The following is a 16129-nucleotide window of genomic DNA, read 5'->3' as shown; positions in this document are numbered from 1 at the left end:
GGTTCCAAACTCATCTCTTTAGCCGAATACTTGCATGGTCTTGGGCTCCTCACTTTACCTCTTTGAGTCTCAAAGTCTTCATCTCTAAAACAAAGAAATTAAGCAAAATGGCCTCTATCATCCCTTTTAGCTTTAAATCCATGATTCTCTGTATCATGAACTAGAAAGACCCTAAAGCAAGGGTACTCATGTTCTAGCACTCGCAGCGTATCATAGTCCCATCGAAAGCTTGGGAGAGCGTGCCAAAAGAGGAGCGTGATTGAAGGAGGTGGTTCTCTATTACGCGGCCAGTGTTTGTTAGCTCATTCATCTCAATGAACACAACCATTTCTACATTATTGGTTCAAGAATTAAACACACAGGAAATATTTCAAGCAGGCTATAGTAGAGGTACTTGGTCTTATATCTAAACTAAAGTGATGCTCAATTGTCTCGCTGGACTGAAAAACAGATTGGGTAATCAATAGAAGAGCGTGTTCCAGGACTATGAGTGAAAGCGAAACTTGGAGCCAGTAATCCTTACCAATTTCAGTCCTGGCACTATTGCTCTTTTTTCTTTTCTTTTCTTTTTACTTTTACTTCTCTCTCTCTCTCTGTGTGTCTCTCTGTGTCTCTCTCTGTCTCTCTCTGTCTGTCTCTCTCTCTCTCTCTCTCTCTGTCTCTCTCTCTCTGTTTCTCTCTGTCTCTGTCTCTGTCTCTCTGTCTCTCTCTCACTATCTCTCTCTCTTGCTCTCTCTCTCTTGCTCTCTCTTTCTCTCTCTCTGTCTCTCTCTGTCTCTGTCTCACTCTCTCACTCTCTTGCTCTCTTTCTCTCTCTGTCTCTCTCTGTCTCTGTCTCTCTGTGTCTCTGTGTCTCTGTCTCTGTCTCTGTCTCTCTCTGTTTCTCTCTCTTGCTCTCTCTGTCTCTGTCTCTGTCTCTCTGTCTCTGTCTCTGTCTCTCTCTGTCTCTGTCTGTCTCTCTCTCTCTCTCTCTCTCTCTCTCTCTCTCTCTATCTCTCTCTCCCCTTTCTTTATTTCATAAAATAATCTCAGTGCTATGGAGATAACCTGTGTGCCTTTTGCTATTTACCTCTTTAGAGTTCTCATGCCAATAATTTTATGATAAATCTGAACTTCAAACTGAAATAATTACTGTTTTATGGTTATTAAAGCATAGAAAAAATACTCACATGTCTTCACAAATGGGTATGGAATAAAGATTTGTAGATTTACGTGATTATAAGTGCTTCTTGATTATTTAATGTAGACCTATGAATTTTTTTAGAGTAGGAGACTCCAGGTGAAAAAACTTCCTCCCTCTCCCAAATGAAATCAGCAGCTTCATGATTGAGTGGAAAGAGCACAAGCTCTGGACTTAGATGCCCAACTTCCTGTCTCTTACTACTTTGGCAATTGCCTTAACTCCAATTCTCCCTCTTCAAAATGAGAAGTTTGAGGGTTCAGGTGGGTGGCTCAGTGAATTGAGAGCCAGACCTAGAGATGGGAGGTCCTGGGTTCAAATCTGGATTCAGATACTTTCTAGCTGTGTGACCCTGGGCAAGTCACTGAACCCCCATTGCCTAACCTTTATCTCTCTTCTGACTTGGAACCAATACATAGTAGTGATTATAAGACAGAAAGTAAAGGTTTAAAAAAATGAGAAGTTTGGGCTAGAGAGCCTCTATGGGGCCTCCCATCTGTAAATCTAAACTCTAGTGAGCTCATTTTTAACTTAAAGCCTTAGAGTTGGTGGGTGTGGCAATAAGAGGTTAAATGCTTGTCTTGGATAGCATAGCTCATATGTGTCCATTATAGGACTAGAACTAAGGTCTTTTGATCCTAATGCTCGCCCTTTATTCACCCTACCATTCTGCCATCTTCTGCAAACTTGAGTCAACATGCCAGCCCTTTCCTGCAGTTTGTCATCTCTTTAATAAATAGTTGCATCTTTACCTTCAACCTTTATGAGAGAAAAATTGTGACTAGAGAAGTTTCTAAGTGTCCCTTGATTGAAAGGTGGAAAACAAATACTTCTGCTTTGCCTGGAGAAGGATGATGCACACAATAATCCTTGTGTAATAATTCCCTTTCACCAAGTGGGAGTTAATTGTTACAGATTCCTGAGAATACTCTGTCATCACTCTGGACCTTCCTATTTCTTGGCACAAAAAGTTGCAAATGATGGCAGGAAAAGTTTTACTTGTCAGGAAATATCCTTTTCCCTTCTCTGGAGAAGGGAAAAGATAGACTGGAGAAGATAGACTATCAAAAAGCTACACACACCCTCTAGGGATGCATCTCTCCATGTCTTTTCTAGAAGAAAGTAAATGGCTTTTCTGGTGACATAGATTTCTTGTGCCTAAATGGAACTCCAGTTATGGAAACCTACAACAACACTTGGCCAGGGGAAAGCATGATCAATAAATGCCACTGGGATGCATGCAATGTATTGTAGTATTGTCTCATCACAGGTGGAACCTACTTGTTTGGTAATCTAGATGACATGGTGGATAGAAAGCCAGAAGAGTTCAAATCTGTACTAGACACTTAGTTGTAGGACCCTGGGCAAGTCACTTCTGCTGCTTCAGTGTCTTCATCTGTAAAATACTAAAGCACCTGCTTTCCAGGGTTGCTATACTGGTAAAATATGAGTAAAGTTTTAGGAATCCTTATAGTATATACTAGCTAACTATAAACTTAATTCTGTATTAGGGAAATAGTGGATTTTATTAAGTATGAGAGTGAATTGGTCAAATTTGCACATTAGAAAAATAGCTTTGGCTGCCATCTAAAGAAAAGAGTGACGATAATAAAGACATAAAGTAGGCAGAACAATTAAGGGATGATTGTAATAGTTCAGATGACAGGTTATAAAGGCCTGGACTGGGATGGGGTTATTATGTCAGTGCAGAGAGGGAAATGAATGCAAAAGATGTAATGGAGGTAAATTGTACATGATTTAGCAACTGATTGGGTACAAAGGTGAAAGAAAATGAAGAAGTCATTCTGAGGCTGTAAAGCTGGTTGACTGGAAAGATGGGGAAGGCTGGGAAATGGGATAGATTTTTATTTTGGACACTGTTTTGAGATGGCTCCACTGCATTTAGCTTTAAGTGTACAACAGGCATTTGGTGAAGTGTGACTAGAACTCACGTTATAAGCTAGAACTATCTAGATTTGGGAGTCATCTTCTCAGAAAGGATTAATAAAGCCAAGAAAGAGTATACAGAGAAAAGAGGAGAGGACTTGGGTTAGGACCTTGGGGAACTTCTACATTTTAGAGTCAGGGATATGGATGATGAAGCATCAAAGGACACAGCGAAGCCTAACAAAAAATCCAGAAATGAGAGAATATCCTGGAAAGAAGTATGATACACATCAAATGCTGGAGGTGGTCCAGAAGGATTTCCAGAAGGAAAACAAAGAAAAGATCATTGAATTTGGCAATTGAAATCAGTAGTAAATGTAGAGGAAAATGTTTCATTTGAGTAACTGATCAAAGGTCAGATTATTCCAATATTCTGCTGGTTTTCTCTAATAATTTATCTCTGTGTGCTCTGAAAACCCATAATACCAGAGTTCTGGTCAACTGTGGTATTGCAGAATTCAGTCACTGTAACAGTGACTGACCCTAAATGAGGGAGATGGGGAATAAATCCAATCACAAGTACAAGTAAAGAAACACAGCAGATACCAGTTTTCCTTACCTGTGGGTGCTTTATCTGCCTAAAGCCCAAGTATAGGAAGCCCCAGACTATTGCTGAAAAATAAATTCAATTCCATTTGGACCTGTTTCCTCCATATGAAACTCAGAGTACATACTACCATTTGTGGAAATGTATGGATCTGTCCTACAGATGCTATCTTCTGCTCAGATATTGCTTGGCTCTTTAGCCTTCCACTTGTGCATATAAACTGAAGACAAGTCAAGGCCACAATGTGTCTGTCAATGGCTTCATCAGATCTGTTACTGCTTAGCTTTCTTGGAGATTGGGAGATGCTTTGGTCATTTTGTGCTATTTTTGGTTGTTGGACTGCCTATAGAAGTCGTCTCCAAAGGTCTGATGTGGTCTTGATGGTAATTATCTCCTTTTCACTGACAGTGGAGCAGTAGCAGCAATAGTAGAAATAGTGACAAAAATATATGTAGATTTTAAGTTTTGCTACTTCACATTTCTCAGAGAGGAGACCAAATTTGAGCAGTTACGTGATTTGCTCATGACCACACAGCTAGTCCCTATCTGAAGCAGGATTTGAACTTAGGTCTTCCTGACTCTAAGTCCAGTATTCTATCCACTATACCACATTGCCTAGCTCTTTTTCAGATTAATGAAAAAGTCTGTGGCCAGGACACTGAAACAAAAGGAAATGTCCATTTGGCTAGATGCCATGAGAGAAACAGCTACATCAAAAAAGGACTTAAGTTAAATCCTAAACTTAAAAGGAAAAAAAAAGAGTCTCAGAAAAGGGAAAAAAGCCAAGTTTACTTAGTTCAATATCCTTGGGCACTAGAATTGGCTCTTCCTTTCCCTGATTGGCCAAGCTCTCCTGTGGTACCATTACTCACATGTCACCCATCAGATTGATGTACTACTATAGTAGATACCAGCCTTGGCCAATGTTATTTATCACCAAACTCAAAAAAAGAACGTGACAAAAGGTAAGGAGACAAACAATGAAATCTGATTTACTCCAGAGCACTTCTTTTCCGAATTAATTTATCTAGGTATTTCAAAGCTCAGTGGAAAGTTACTAGAAGAAGTCCATATAACCATTCACAAACATCTTGGTTTTTCAGACATTTTCAGTTGTGTCCAACTCTTTGTAACCCCATTTGGGGTTTCCTTAGCAAATATTCGTGGAGTGGTATGTCATGTATTTCTCCAGCTCATTTTACAGATGAGAAAACTGAGGCAAACAGGGTTAAGTGAATTGCCCCAGGTCCTACAGCTTGTAAGTATATGAGATCAGATTTAAACTTAGTTCTTCCTGACTCCAGACCTGGTGCTCTAGCCATTGTGCCACCTAACTGCCCCTTAGAATCATGTAGTACTTCCAAATTGATCTTTAATCCTATAGATTTGAGTACAAATTCTGTGCCCCACTTATAATTGCAGTTTATAGCACTAATTTTCAGAGTTCAAAGTTTTCTCTATATAAACTAGAAGGAAGATATTTTTAAACTTCTTAGAGGGAAGATGTCATAGCCAATTATTTTTAAACTGTCTACTGCTCTCCATCTTCCCTTTTCTCCTGAGCATTTTCTTTATGGGTGACAGCAGGAGAGGACAGGGAATGATTTCAGAATATAGTATGTGAAAAGTGCTCTGAGGCTTAAAGCTTTAGAGTGCCTAAAGGGCAGTGGGGAATTGGTGTCCCAGAGAAAGGTTCTAATCTCTGCTTCAGGCTTTGGTACCTGCAGCATCTGCTCTGGATTTTCTGAGCCATCACTTCTTAGATAATAGATCTAGAGCTGAAAAAGATGTTAGATACCATCTAGTCCAGCTAGTCCTCATTTTTCAACTAAGGAATGAAATGACTCACCAAAGCTTTCCAACAAGGCATAAATAAAAGAGACAGAATTCTAACTAAGCCTTTGCCAATTTTTTATCCAGTGTTTTATCCACTATTATAGCCCAATTCCTATTTAGGTGAAGAGAGTTTATGATCTAAGCCTAGCCCATCTGATTCAAAAGCCACATTTATTTCTATGCTGTCCCTCATATGCTATTATTATTCTATTGCTTATTATTGGAAGTTTTATGACATATTGTTACTATTTGAATTCTATTATGGTAAACCACTAGTAGGTCTATGAGATGTTGGGGTGGGGAATGGTGCGAGTAGGATATGGTGCCACATAGTGGTCCTAGTTAAAAAAAATGAATTAAAAATTTAAAAGAAATTTAAAGTCCAGATTCGGACTATCCATTAGGTTAAATGAACTGTTGGGGTCAAACTTATGTAAAATTGAAATGCCCAAGTTCTTGAAACTTCATGAGAGATGAGATAATGTCAGGGTTATTCAAGGAATCAATGGCAAGATATGTCAATATCAGAGCATTAAACCCCACCTCTTGTTGGCCCTTGAAAATCGATGTCGGTTATAACGACACTGTAGAGAGGAGCTGTGTGATCATGAACTGCCTGCTCATTTTGTCACCATGGGTAAGTCACTAAAATTCTGATGCCCTGGAACAACAGGAAGTCTTAGGAATGGCTATAATTTTTAAGATGTTCATCTGCTTTAGATGGAGGAAGTTTCCACACAGATAGTTGCTACACTCATGAAATTACATGTCTTCATCCCTCCCCCCCATAAAAGATTGGAAGAATAAAGCAGCCTTGGAAGCAGGTCACTTTTAACTAGCAGAATGTAAGCTCATTGACAGCAGTGGTCTTCACTTTGGTCTTTTAATCCCCAACACCTAGCAGAGTCTTTGATGTGCTTCTAAAGTGCTTCTAAAATGCTTGCTTGGGCGGTTTGCTAATTGATTGACATTGCATTTTTTGAATTTCATTGCATGTAACCAATGAATCTGCTTAGATCTGACACCAGAATCATTACAGGCACATCAATCAGAATATTTGAGGGGCTGCTACCACTTACATAAGTGTTTAAAAAACCAATCAGTGATTCCTTTGCATAACTTCAGAAGCTCCAGACCATTTCATCCCTCCCATGTGTTCTAAAATGTTGTTCTTTGTTCAATAATTTGGATTGAACAAAAAAATAAAAGATTTACTAGAAAGGGATTTAATAAACATCAAAGTTGACATAGTCATGGTCTGAAACGTAGTCAGATGCATCAAGGTTTTTTCCCCCTTCAAGTAATTCCAGATTCCACACTTGAAACTGTGACTCTCATAATATCTCATTTCTCCTCTACAGTTAAAAGTAAAACAGACTTTGAATTTCTTCATATCTGTAGTTAGAATGTCCTATTTTTACTCTACTTATAGGTCGTATTTAGGGTATTATTATAGGAGAAAATGTGACTTTATTGTCTGATTCCATTTTTTAAAGTTATTATTCTTCATTAAGCCCTACTAAAGTCTCCTCACAGTAGAGAGAAGTTTCTAGGATCTCAAAGATGACATGAGAGAATTCTTCCAGGTCCTACCAAGCTAGAAAGGCTTCACATACAGGGTGTCTGCCAACAAAAAAGCACCCCTGATTCAAACACCTAAATCCAAAGAAGTTCATTGCCAGTTTGACCTCAGCAACTTTCAAAAACAATGACAATAAAGATGCAGTTAGATTCATTTAGAAGAAAAAATTCCAGACACATGATTTCTTTGCTGATAGAGTTACTAGAATATCCTTTTTACCTTAATGCTTTCTTCCAATTTTTAATCTATATTTTGTTTGAACATATTGGTTTGTGTGTGGTCTCTTCCATTAGACTGTGAATTCATTGAGAGCAAAGACTATCTTTTGCCTTTCTTTGCCTATCCGCAGTGATAGAGATGATCCTGGGCACATGTAGGCACCTAATAAATATTTATTGACTGACTAACTAAACTAGTAAATAAGTAGAATGCTATAGATATAGTTTATGTTATTGCAATAAATCATTTGATAATATCTCATACTATTCTAATGGACAAATGAGAAGATGTAAACTAGAAATGAATTTTTAACTCATTGGATGACTGCGCTCAAGCAAGAACCAGAAGTCAATAGTTTGATGTTGACTTAGGAGGAAGGAGGAAGTCTTTAATGGAGAGCTGCAGTGATCCATGCATGTCTCTGTGATGCTTAATGTGCTTACCAAAGGCTTAGATAAAGGCTCAGAATCCATGCTTGTCGGGTTTACAGATGCCACAAAGTAGAAAGCAATAACAAACCTATCAGAGGGTGGAATCGATTCCCCCAAATAGATAGGCTATATAGATATATAGACAAAGATAGGCGAAAAGCTTGGGTTCGATCTTACTACATAAAATGTCACAAGAATGAACGCAAAGGCTTACAGTTATGCTCAGAGCACTATTTTATGAGTACAAAAGTGGAGAAGATTTAACAAGAAAGCAATTCATCTGAAAATGATCCAAGGGTTTTAATGGACTGCTAGCTCATATGAATCAATAGTAGGATGTAGTAGACAAAAATACGACCTTAGATTTCTAAGAAGCTAAGTGGCCAGAACTAGTGAGATGATGGTTCCAATGATGCTCTGCCTTCATCAGACCATATCTGAAATATGATGCTTTCAAGTACCACATTTTAGGAAGGACGATGATAAATTGTAGAGCATCCATAGGAGGGGAACTAGAATGGTAAATAACCTTGAGGAAGTGCCGCATTAGGATCAGGTGGAGTAACTGGGGATAGTTATTGCAGGGCATTATAAATAGCTATCTTCAAATATTTGAAGAGAGATATTATCATGTGGAAGAGAGATTAGATTTATTTAGCTTAGTCCCGAAGGCAGAACTGGACACAACAGATGGAAGATACAGAGGCATAGATCTAAGCTTTAATGGAAAGAAAAACTTCCCACCAATTTCAGACAGGGATACTCAAAGATTGTGAGCTGTCCCTCCCTAGAGAGATAATCTGATAAATAAGAAGGCTCTTAATGTGAAGAACAAACTAACCATATACTAGATCCCAATCATATTTGCATCAGATTTGTATTGCCCGTATGAAAGAAAAGGAAATTCTAACTGCTTTGCAGAGATTGTTATTTCTGCTTCTGATTCCTTGTATCTCTAAGAAAACAATTGAGAACCAAGGAAATAGCAAAAGTTCCTAAAGCACCAATAAAGTAATCTACACCTGAATGAAATTACTTTCTAATATGATGCAATTTAGTAAAGATAATCTGTTATAATTATATATGGATGTAAGAAATAAGGCAAGAAAAATAATAGCATAAAGAGGAGAGTCAGCAAAGCACTTGTTATAATGTTATGCCCCATCAAAATGTTATCTTGTTTGCAAATTTATCCTTTGGGGAGCAGGGGGAAATAGCTACAACAGATTTGTAGAAACAATTGTTTTACACATACAATTCCAAATGAACACAATGAATCCAGCTAAACCTTCTAGACTGCTACTAACTTCAGGGGGGATATTTTGCTTGTGAACTGTTTAACTTTATGATCAAAATTTAAAGAGAACAATTGTTATGCTGTCACTTAATTAGGAACTTACCTCTTCTACTACCCTGTAGGGAATTCTACTGACCTAAGAAAGTTTTCAGTATGTAAGTAGCAGTTTCCATTCTCTCCAAAATGACTAATTATACTTTATAATTTTAGCTTTATTAATACACTATCCCTCCTTTAGCTATCTAAAGTCATATTGTAGCAAAAAAGCCAATATTTTAAAAATTATCAATCCACATCAGCTAAAAACTAACAAGGCACTGAGAGTCGTATCACATAATATGATGATGTCTAAGAGATAAACGTGACAGTTTTAGAAACCAAATTGTCAATTACAATCACTAGCAATCATTTTCAATACTAAATCTTAGATTCTGTTTAACAAAAGAAAAATACACAGAAAGGCAGAGAAAATAAGCAAAAAAAATAAAGATTAAATTCAATCAGTTTCTAATTTTAGAAAGAAATCTCTTAAATTTAGCCAGTTTTTGCCTTTTAGAGTAATGGTATCAAACTAAATAGAAATGGGGACCACCAATTAGTATATCAAATTAGTTTTAAAATGTAACTTCTTTGCTATTGTTTAGTAGTTTCAGTCATATCTGACTCTTCATGGCCCTATTTGTGGTTTTCTTGCCAGAAACTGGAATGGGTTGACATTTCCTTCTCCAATTAATTTACAAATGTAGAACTGAGGCAAACACAATTAAGCAACTTGCCCACCTAGTTAAAGTGTCAGGCTAGATTTGAACTCAGGAAGATGAATCTTCCCGACTCCAGACCCTGCATTTTATCTACTGTGCCACCTAATTGCCCAAAATGTAACATTATGTTTTATTATGCTTTTATTTATTTTGTTAAAGATTTCTCAATTATATTTTAATTTTGTTCCTACTATTCTTAGGAGTATTGTAGGCCACATGCATCCCATGTCTAACTTTTTTTGTTTTTGTCTTAGGGAATTTAAATGTTTTATTTCTTTTTCATTTTTTCATTTTCATTCATTTCATTTTCATATTTTTTCATTTAAATGTTTTAAACAGCAATAAAGAGAAAAATAGTTTCACATAATATATAGATCAGGATCATGTTTCCAACGTAACCAATCCACAAATCTATCCTACAAAATAGATTTTTTTTAACCAGGAATTTCATTCTTGTAAGATAACTCCCTTTACTATTTCAGATCAGCAAATTCTCTGTAGCTTTAGAGTTGTCAGAGACATAGAGAATTTAAATGAATTTTCTCATCACACAGTCAAGTAAGCATCAGAGGTAGGACTTGAACCTAGGTCCTCCTAACTCTAGGATCAGTTCCTACCCTATGTTGCTTCTCATACCAATAGAATAATCTTCTAAAATACTATTTTAATAATGTCACTCCTTTGCATAAAAGTCTCTTCCTTGCCTACTTCACAGAATCTCAGACTTGGAAAGACACTCTTCTAGAACATCTTCAACATTCATTTGTATTCTTTAAGTCTTCACTTAAAGACCATGGGAAATGCTTTACCTCTCAAGGCAGTCCATTCCATTTGTTAGATAGCTAATTTCTTAGAAGTGTTTCCTTATATCTAACCCCAAGTAAATCTCTATGGCTTCCAGTCATTGTTCTGGTAGGCATCTATTACCTGTAGTCAAGTAAAGCAGGCTCAACCTCTCTCTTCTGTCTGATAGCCCTTCTCAGCCAGACAGTGTTCATGTTCCCTCAAATGGTATCTTTACCAGGATAAACAATCCAAGGTTCTCCTTGAAGTCATACTACATGACATGGTGCCCATTATCCCAAAGTGGAATACGACAAGGCAATGGATATGAATAAATAAAAGACAAATAAATCTGAAAAACCTATATCAATCTACTAAAGTTGCTGCTATCATTCAATGCCTTCACTGCCCATCTCCAAACAACTTTTCTAGTCTTATCTCATACTTTCATATTCCCTCAATACCAGTTAGTCATTATTTTCGAAACTCTCTTGCCTTTCTCTTTTCCAAAAAAAAAACTTTCTTATACTCACTAAACATTTGTTCCAGCCTCTAGGAAGAGTCCATTTTTCCTATATATATCTTGTGTATAAATAGTTTGGTTACATGGTGTCCCCTCCCATTAAGCTGTGAGCTCTTTGAGAACAGGGATTGATTTTTGCCTTTCTTTCTGTCCCCATCACTTAAGACAGTGCCTGTCATATGACAGTTACTTAACAAGTGCTTGTTTATTGCTTGATCAAAAAATTGTATTTAATATTAAAATATAAAGAAAACACAATGAAGACCATGATAATTTTTCAAATATCAACCCATATTTTTAAATCTAATATGACCATGCTTTTCTCTTGGTTTTAACACATTTTAATTGCCCCTTGTTAAAAGAAAAGTGTTTGTTATATACAGTGACTTCTTTGCAGACTTTGGATTGGCTGCCTGAAAATTAGTATTTTGTTAAAAGCTTTTTGACCACTTATTCTTGTAATGGAAAACTGTCATGCTTGATCTGGATGATTGGTGGAAACACAATCTGTGCTGCTTCATTTATCTAGGACAAAATTAGCTACATCATTACTAACGGCAGCCAGAATTTTTGGAATGCTTATTAATTGGAGAATGTGAAGCAGAAAGGGGACTGGATGACCCTGAGAGTGCAATAAAGAAAGTGAATTAATCAAGTAGAAGACCAATTTCATATTTATGAGTCAACTAAGAAGAAGAGGAATACATGAAACTTTTATCTATCCATACCTGCTTGCAATCAGATGAGAATGAAAGTCAGAAATATCATTGGGAAGGAAGAATTTTGTTTTATAAGGAAGCAGTTTATTCTTTCATAAAAGGGGCATTCCTTGTTTGGATGCTTGAGGAGTGTCCAAATATTCAAAAATCCAATTTAAAGGTCTTCTAGTCACAGAAGCTTCCCACTCCCTCTCAACCCCCTTCACACAGCTGATGCGTAATTTTATTGAGTATTACTTGTGTCCTTGATCAGAACCTATTTCCATGTTGTTGGTGTTTGCACCAGGATGATCATTTAGAGTTTACATCCACAGCCATATCCCCTAGACCCATATAATGAATCAATTGTTTTTCTTCTATGTTTCTACTCCCACAGTTTTATTTCTGAATGTGGATAGTGTCTTTTTTCAGAGATCCCTCCAAGTTGTTCAGGATCACTGCATTGGCATTAATGGAGAAATCCATTACGTTCGATTGTAACTGGTTCTGCTCCTTTTGCTCTGCATCAATTCCTGGAGGTCATTCCAGTCCCCATGGAATTCCTCCAGTTCATTATTCCTTTGAGCACAATAGTATTCCATCACCAACATATACCACAATTTGTTCAGACATTCCCCAATTGAAGGGCATTCCCCTCATTTTCCATTTTTTTTTTGCCACCAAAAAAAGAGCACAGCTATGAATATTTTTGTACATGTCTTTTTTCCTTATTATATCTTTGGGGTACAAACTCAGCAGGGTTATGGCTGGATCAAAGGGCAGACAGTCTTTTAGTGCCCTTTCGTCATAGTTCCAAATTGCCCTCCAGAATAGTTGGATCAATTCACAACTCCACCAGCAATGAATTAATGTCCCAACTTTGCCACATCCCCTCCAGCATTCATTACTTTCCCTTGCTGTCTTGTTAGCTAATCTGCTAGATGTGAGGTGATACCTAAGAGTTGTTTTGATTTGCATCTCTCTGATTATAAGAGATTTAAAATACTTTTTCATGTGCTTATTAATAGTTTTGATTTCTTTAACTGAAAATTGCGTATTCATTTCCCTTGCCCATTTATCAATTGGAGAATGGATTGATTTTCTGTACAGTGTATTTAGATATTTATAAAGTTGAGTAATTATACCTTTGTCAGAGGCTTTGGTATGAAGATTCTTTCCCAATTTGTTGCTTCCCTTCTAATTGTGGTTGCATTGGTTTTGCTTGTACAAAAACTTTTTAATTTGATGTAATCAAAATTATTGATTTTACATTTTGTGGTTTTTTCGAGCCCTTGCTTGGTTTTAAAGTCTTTCCTTTCCCAAAAATCTGACATGTATACAATTCTGTGTTCACCTAATTTGCTTATACTTTCCTTCTTTATATTCAAGTCATTCAACAATTCTGAGTTTATCTTGGTGTAGGGTGTGAGGTGTTGATCCAAACATGATCTCTCCCAAACTCTCTTCCAATTTTCCCAGCAGAATTTATCAAATAGTGGGTTTTGGTCCCAAAAGTTGGGATCTTTGGACTTGTCATAGACTGTCTTGCTGAGGTCACTTACCTGAAGTCTGTTCCACTGATCCTCCTTTCTGTCTCTTAGCCAGTACCAAATTTTTGATGATCACTGCTTTATAGTATAGTTTGAGATATGGGACTGCAAGTCCTCCATCCTTTGCATTTTTTTTCATTATTTCCCTGAATATCCTTGATCTTTTGTTCTTCCAAATGAACTTTGTTATGGTTTTTTTTTCTATGTCAGTAAAGAAGAGTTTTGGTAGTTCAATGGGTATGGCATTAAATAAGTAAATTAATTTGGGTAGGATTGTCATTTTTATTATGTTAGCTCATCCCACCCATGAGCAATCAATGTTTTTCCAATTGTTTAGATCTAGTTTTAATTGTGTGGAGAGTGTTTTGTAGTTGTGTTCATATAGTTCCTGTGTTTGTCTCGGGAGATTCCTAAGTATTTTATATTGTCTAGAGTGATTTTAAATGGAATTTCTTCTAACTCTTGCTGCTGAGCTGTGTTGGAGATATATAGAAATGCTGATAACTTATGTGGATTTATTTTGTATCCTGCAACATTCCTAAAGGTGTTGATTATTTTAACTATATTTTTGGTTGATTCTCTGGAGTTATTTAAGTAGACCATCATATCATTTGCAAAGAGTGATAGCTTGATCTCTTCATTGCCTATTTTAATACCTTCAATTTCTCTTTTCTTCTATAATTGCTACAGCTAGTGTTTCTAGTTAATTGTTAAATAATAGAGGTGATAATGGGCATCCTTGCTTCATTCCTGATCTCATTCAGAAGGCTTCAAATATATCCCCATTGCTGATGATGTTTGCTGATGGTTTTAGATATACATTGTTTATTATTTTTAGGAAAGGCCCTTCTGTTCCTATGCTTTCAAGTGTTTTAAATAGGAATGAATGTTGTAATTTGTCAAAGGCTTTTTCTGCATCTATTGAGATAATTGTGATTTTTGTTGTTTTTCTTGTTAATATGGTCAGTTATGTGGATGGTTTTCCTAATATTGAATCATCCTTGCATTCCTGGTATGAATCCTACCTGGTCATAGTGAATAACCCTTGTGATCACTTGCTGGATCTTTTGGCTAGTACCCTCTTTAAGATGTTTGCATCTATATTCATTAAGGAGATTGGTCTGTAGTTTTCTTTCTCTGTTTTTAACCTGCCTGGCCTTGGAATCAGTATCATATTTGTGTCATAAAAGGAATTTGTTAGAACTCCTTCTTTACTTATTCTGTCAAATAGTTTGTATAATATTGGGAACAGTTGTTCTTTGAATGTTTGATAGAATTCATTTGTGAATCCATCTGGACCTGTGGATTTTTTCTTAGGGAGTTCTTTGATGGCTTGTTCAATTTATTTTTCTGATATGGGGTTAAATAAATAGTCTATTTCTTCCTATGCTAGTCTATGCAATTTATATATTTGTAAATATTCATCCATATCACCTAGGTTGCCATATTTATTGCCATATAATTGGTTATAATAATTTTTGATGATTGCCTTAATTTCCTCTCTATTTGAGGTCCTCTTCATCTTGGATAGGTACTATCAATTTGGTTTTCTTCTTTCCTTTTCTTAATTAGATTGATCAGTACTTTTTCTATTTTATTTGTTTTTTCAAAGTACCAGCTTCTAGTCTTATTTATTAAATCAATAGTTCTTTGACTTTCAAATTTATTAATTACTCCTTTAATATTTAGAACCTCTAATTTAGTATTCATCTGTGGGGTTTTAATTGGTTCACTTTCTAATTTTTTTTTAATTTTCATGCCCATTTCATCTCCTCTAATTTCTTAATATATTAACTCAAAGATATGAATTTCCCCCTGAGTACTGCTTTGGCTGCATCCCATAGATTTTTAAAGGATGTCTCATCATTGTCATTTTCTTCTATGAAGTTATAAATTGTTTCCATGATTTGTTCTTTAACTAACCAATTTTGGAGAATTGTATTATTTTCCAAATAATTTTTGATTTGCCTCTCCATTTACCCTTACTAATTACTATTTTCATTGTATTGTATTCTGAGATAGTTGCACTTATTATTTCTGCTCTTTTACACTTGTTTGCAATGTTTTTATGCCCTAATACATGGTTAATCTTTGTGAATGTACCATGTGCTGCTGAAAAGGTGTATTCCTTTTTGTCCCTATTTATTTTTCTCCACATGTCTACTAACTCTAAATTTTCTAAGATTTCATTCACTTCTCTTACCTTAATTTATTTTTTTTGGTGTGATTTATCTAGTTCTGATAGAGGAAGGTTCAGGTCTCCCACTAGTATAGTTTTTCTACCTATTTCATCCTTGAGCTCCACTAGTTTCTCCTTTAGAAATTTGCATACTATGCCATTTGGTCCATACATATTGAGTACTGATATTTCTTCATTTTCTATACTGCCTTTTCATTAGAATGTAATTACCTTCCCTATCTCTTTTAACTAGATCTATTTTACTTTGGCTTTCTCAGATATTATGATTATGAGTCCGTCCTTCTTTTTAATAGCTAATGCCCAATAGATTTGCCTCCATCCTTTTCCTTTTATCCTATGAGTGTCTACTGTCCTCATGTATATTTCTTGTAGACAGCATATGATAGGGTTTGGAATTCTAATCCACTCTGCAATTCATTTGCATTTTTTGGGTTAGTTCATTCCATTCACTTTCAGAGTTATGATTAAGAGCTGTGTATTTCCCAGCATTTTGATTTCTACTCCTAGACCTGTCTTTTTCTCTTTTACTATTTCCTTCTACACTAATGTTTTGTTTTTAATCAGTCCCCCTAATT

General features: G+C 36.1%; 1 protein-coding gene across 2 annotated transcripts in view; it reads left to right on the top strand.

Annotated features, from left to right (window-relative positions):
- The window catches only part of EPHA6 (EPH receptor A6), a 1223915-nt gene that overhangs the window by 834602 nt on the left and 373184 nt on the right, over positions 1-16129 (top strand). The window lies entirely within an intron of this gene.

Source organism: Monodelphis domestica, chromosome 8, assembly GCF_027887165.1.
Source record: "Monodelphis domestica isolate mMonDom1 chromosome 8, mMonDom1.pri, whole genome shotgun sequence".
NCBI classification, from domain to species: domain Eukaryota; kingdom Metazoa; phylum Chordata; class Mammalia; order Didelphimorphia; family Didelphidae; genus Monodelphis; species Monodelphis domestica.
This window is presented reverse-complemented; position numbering and strand designations above follow the sequence as displayed.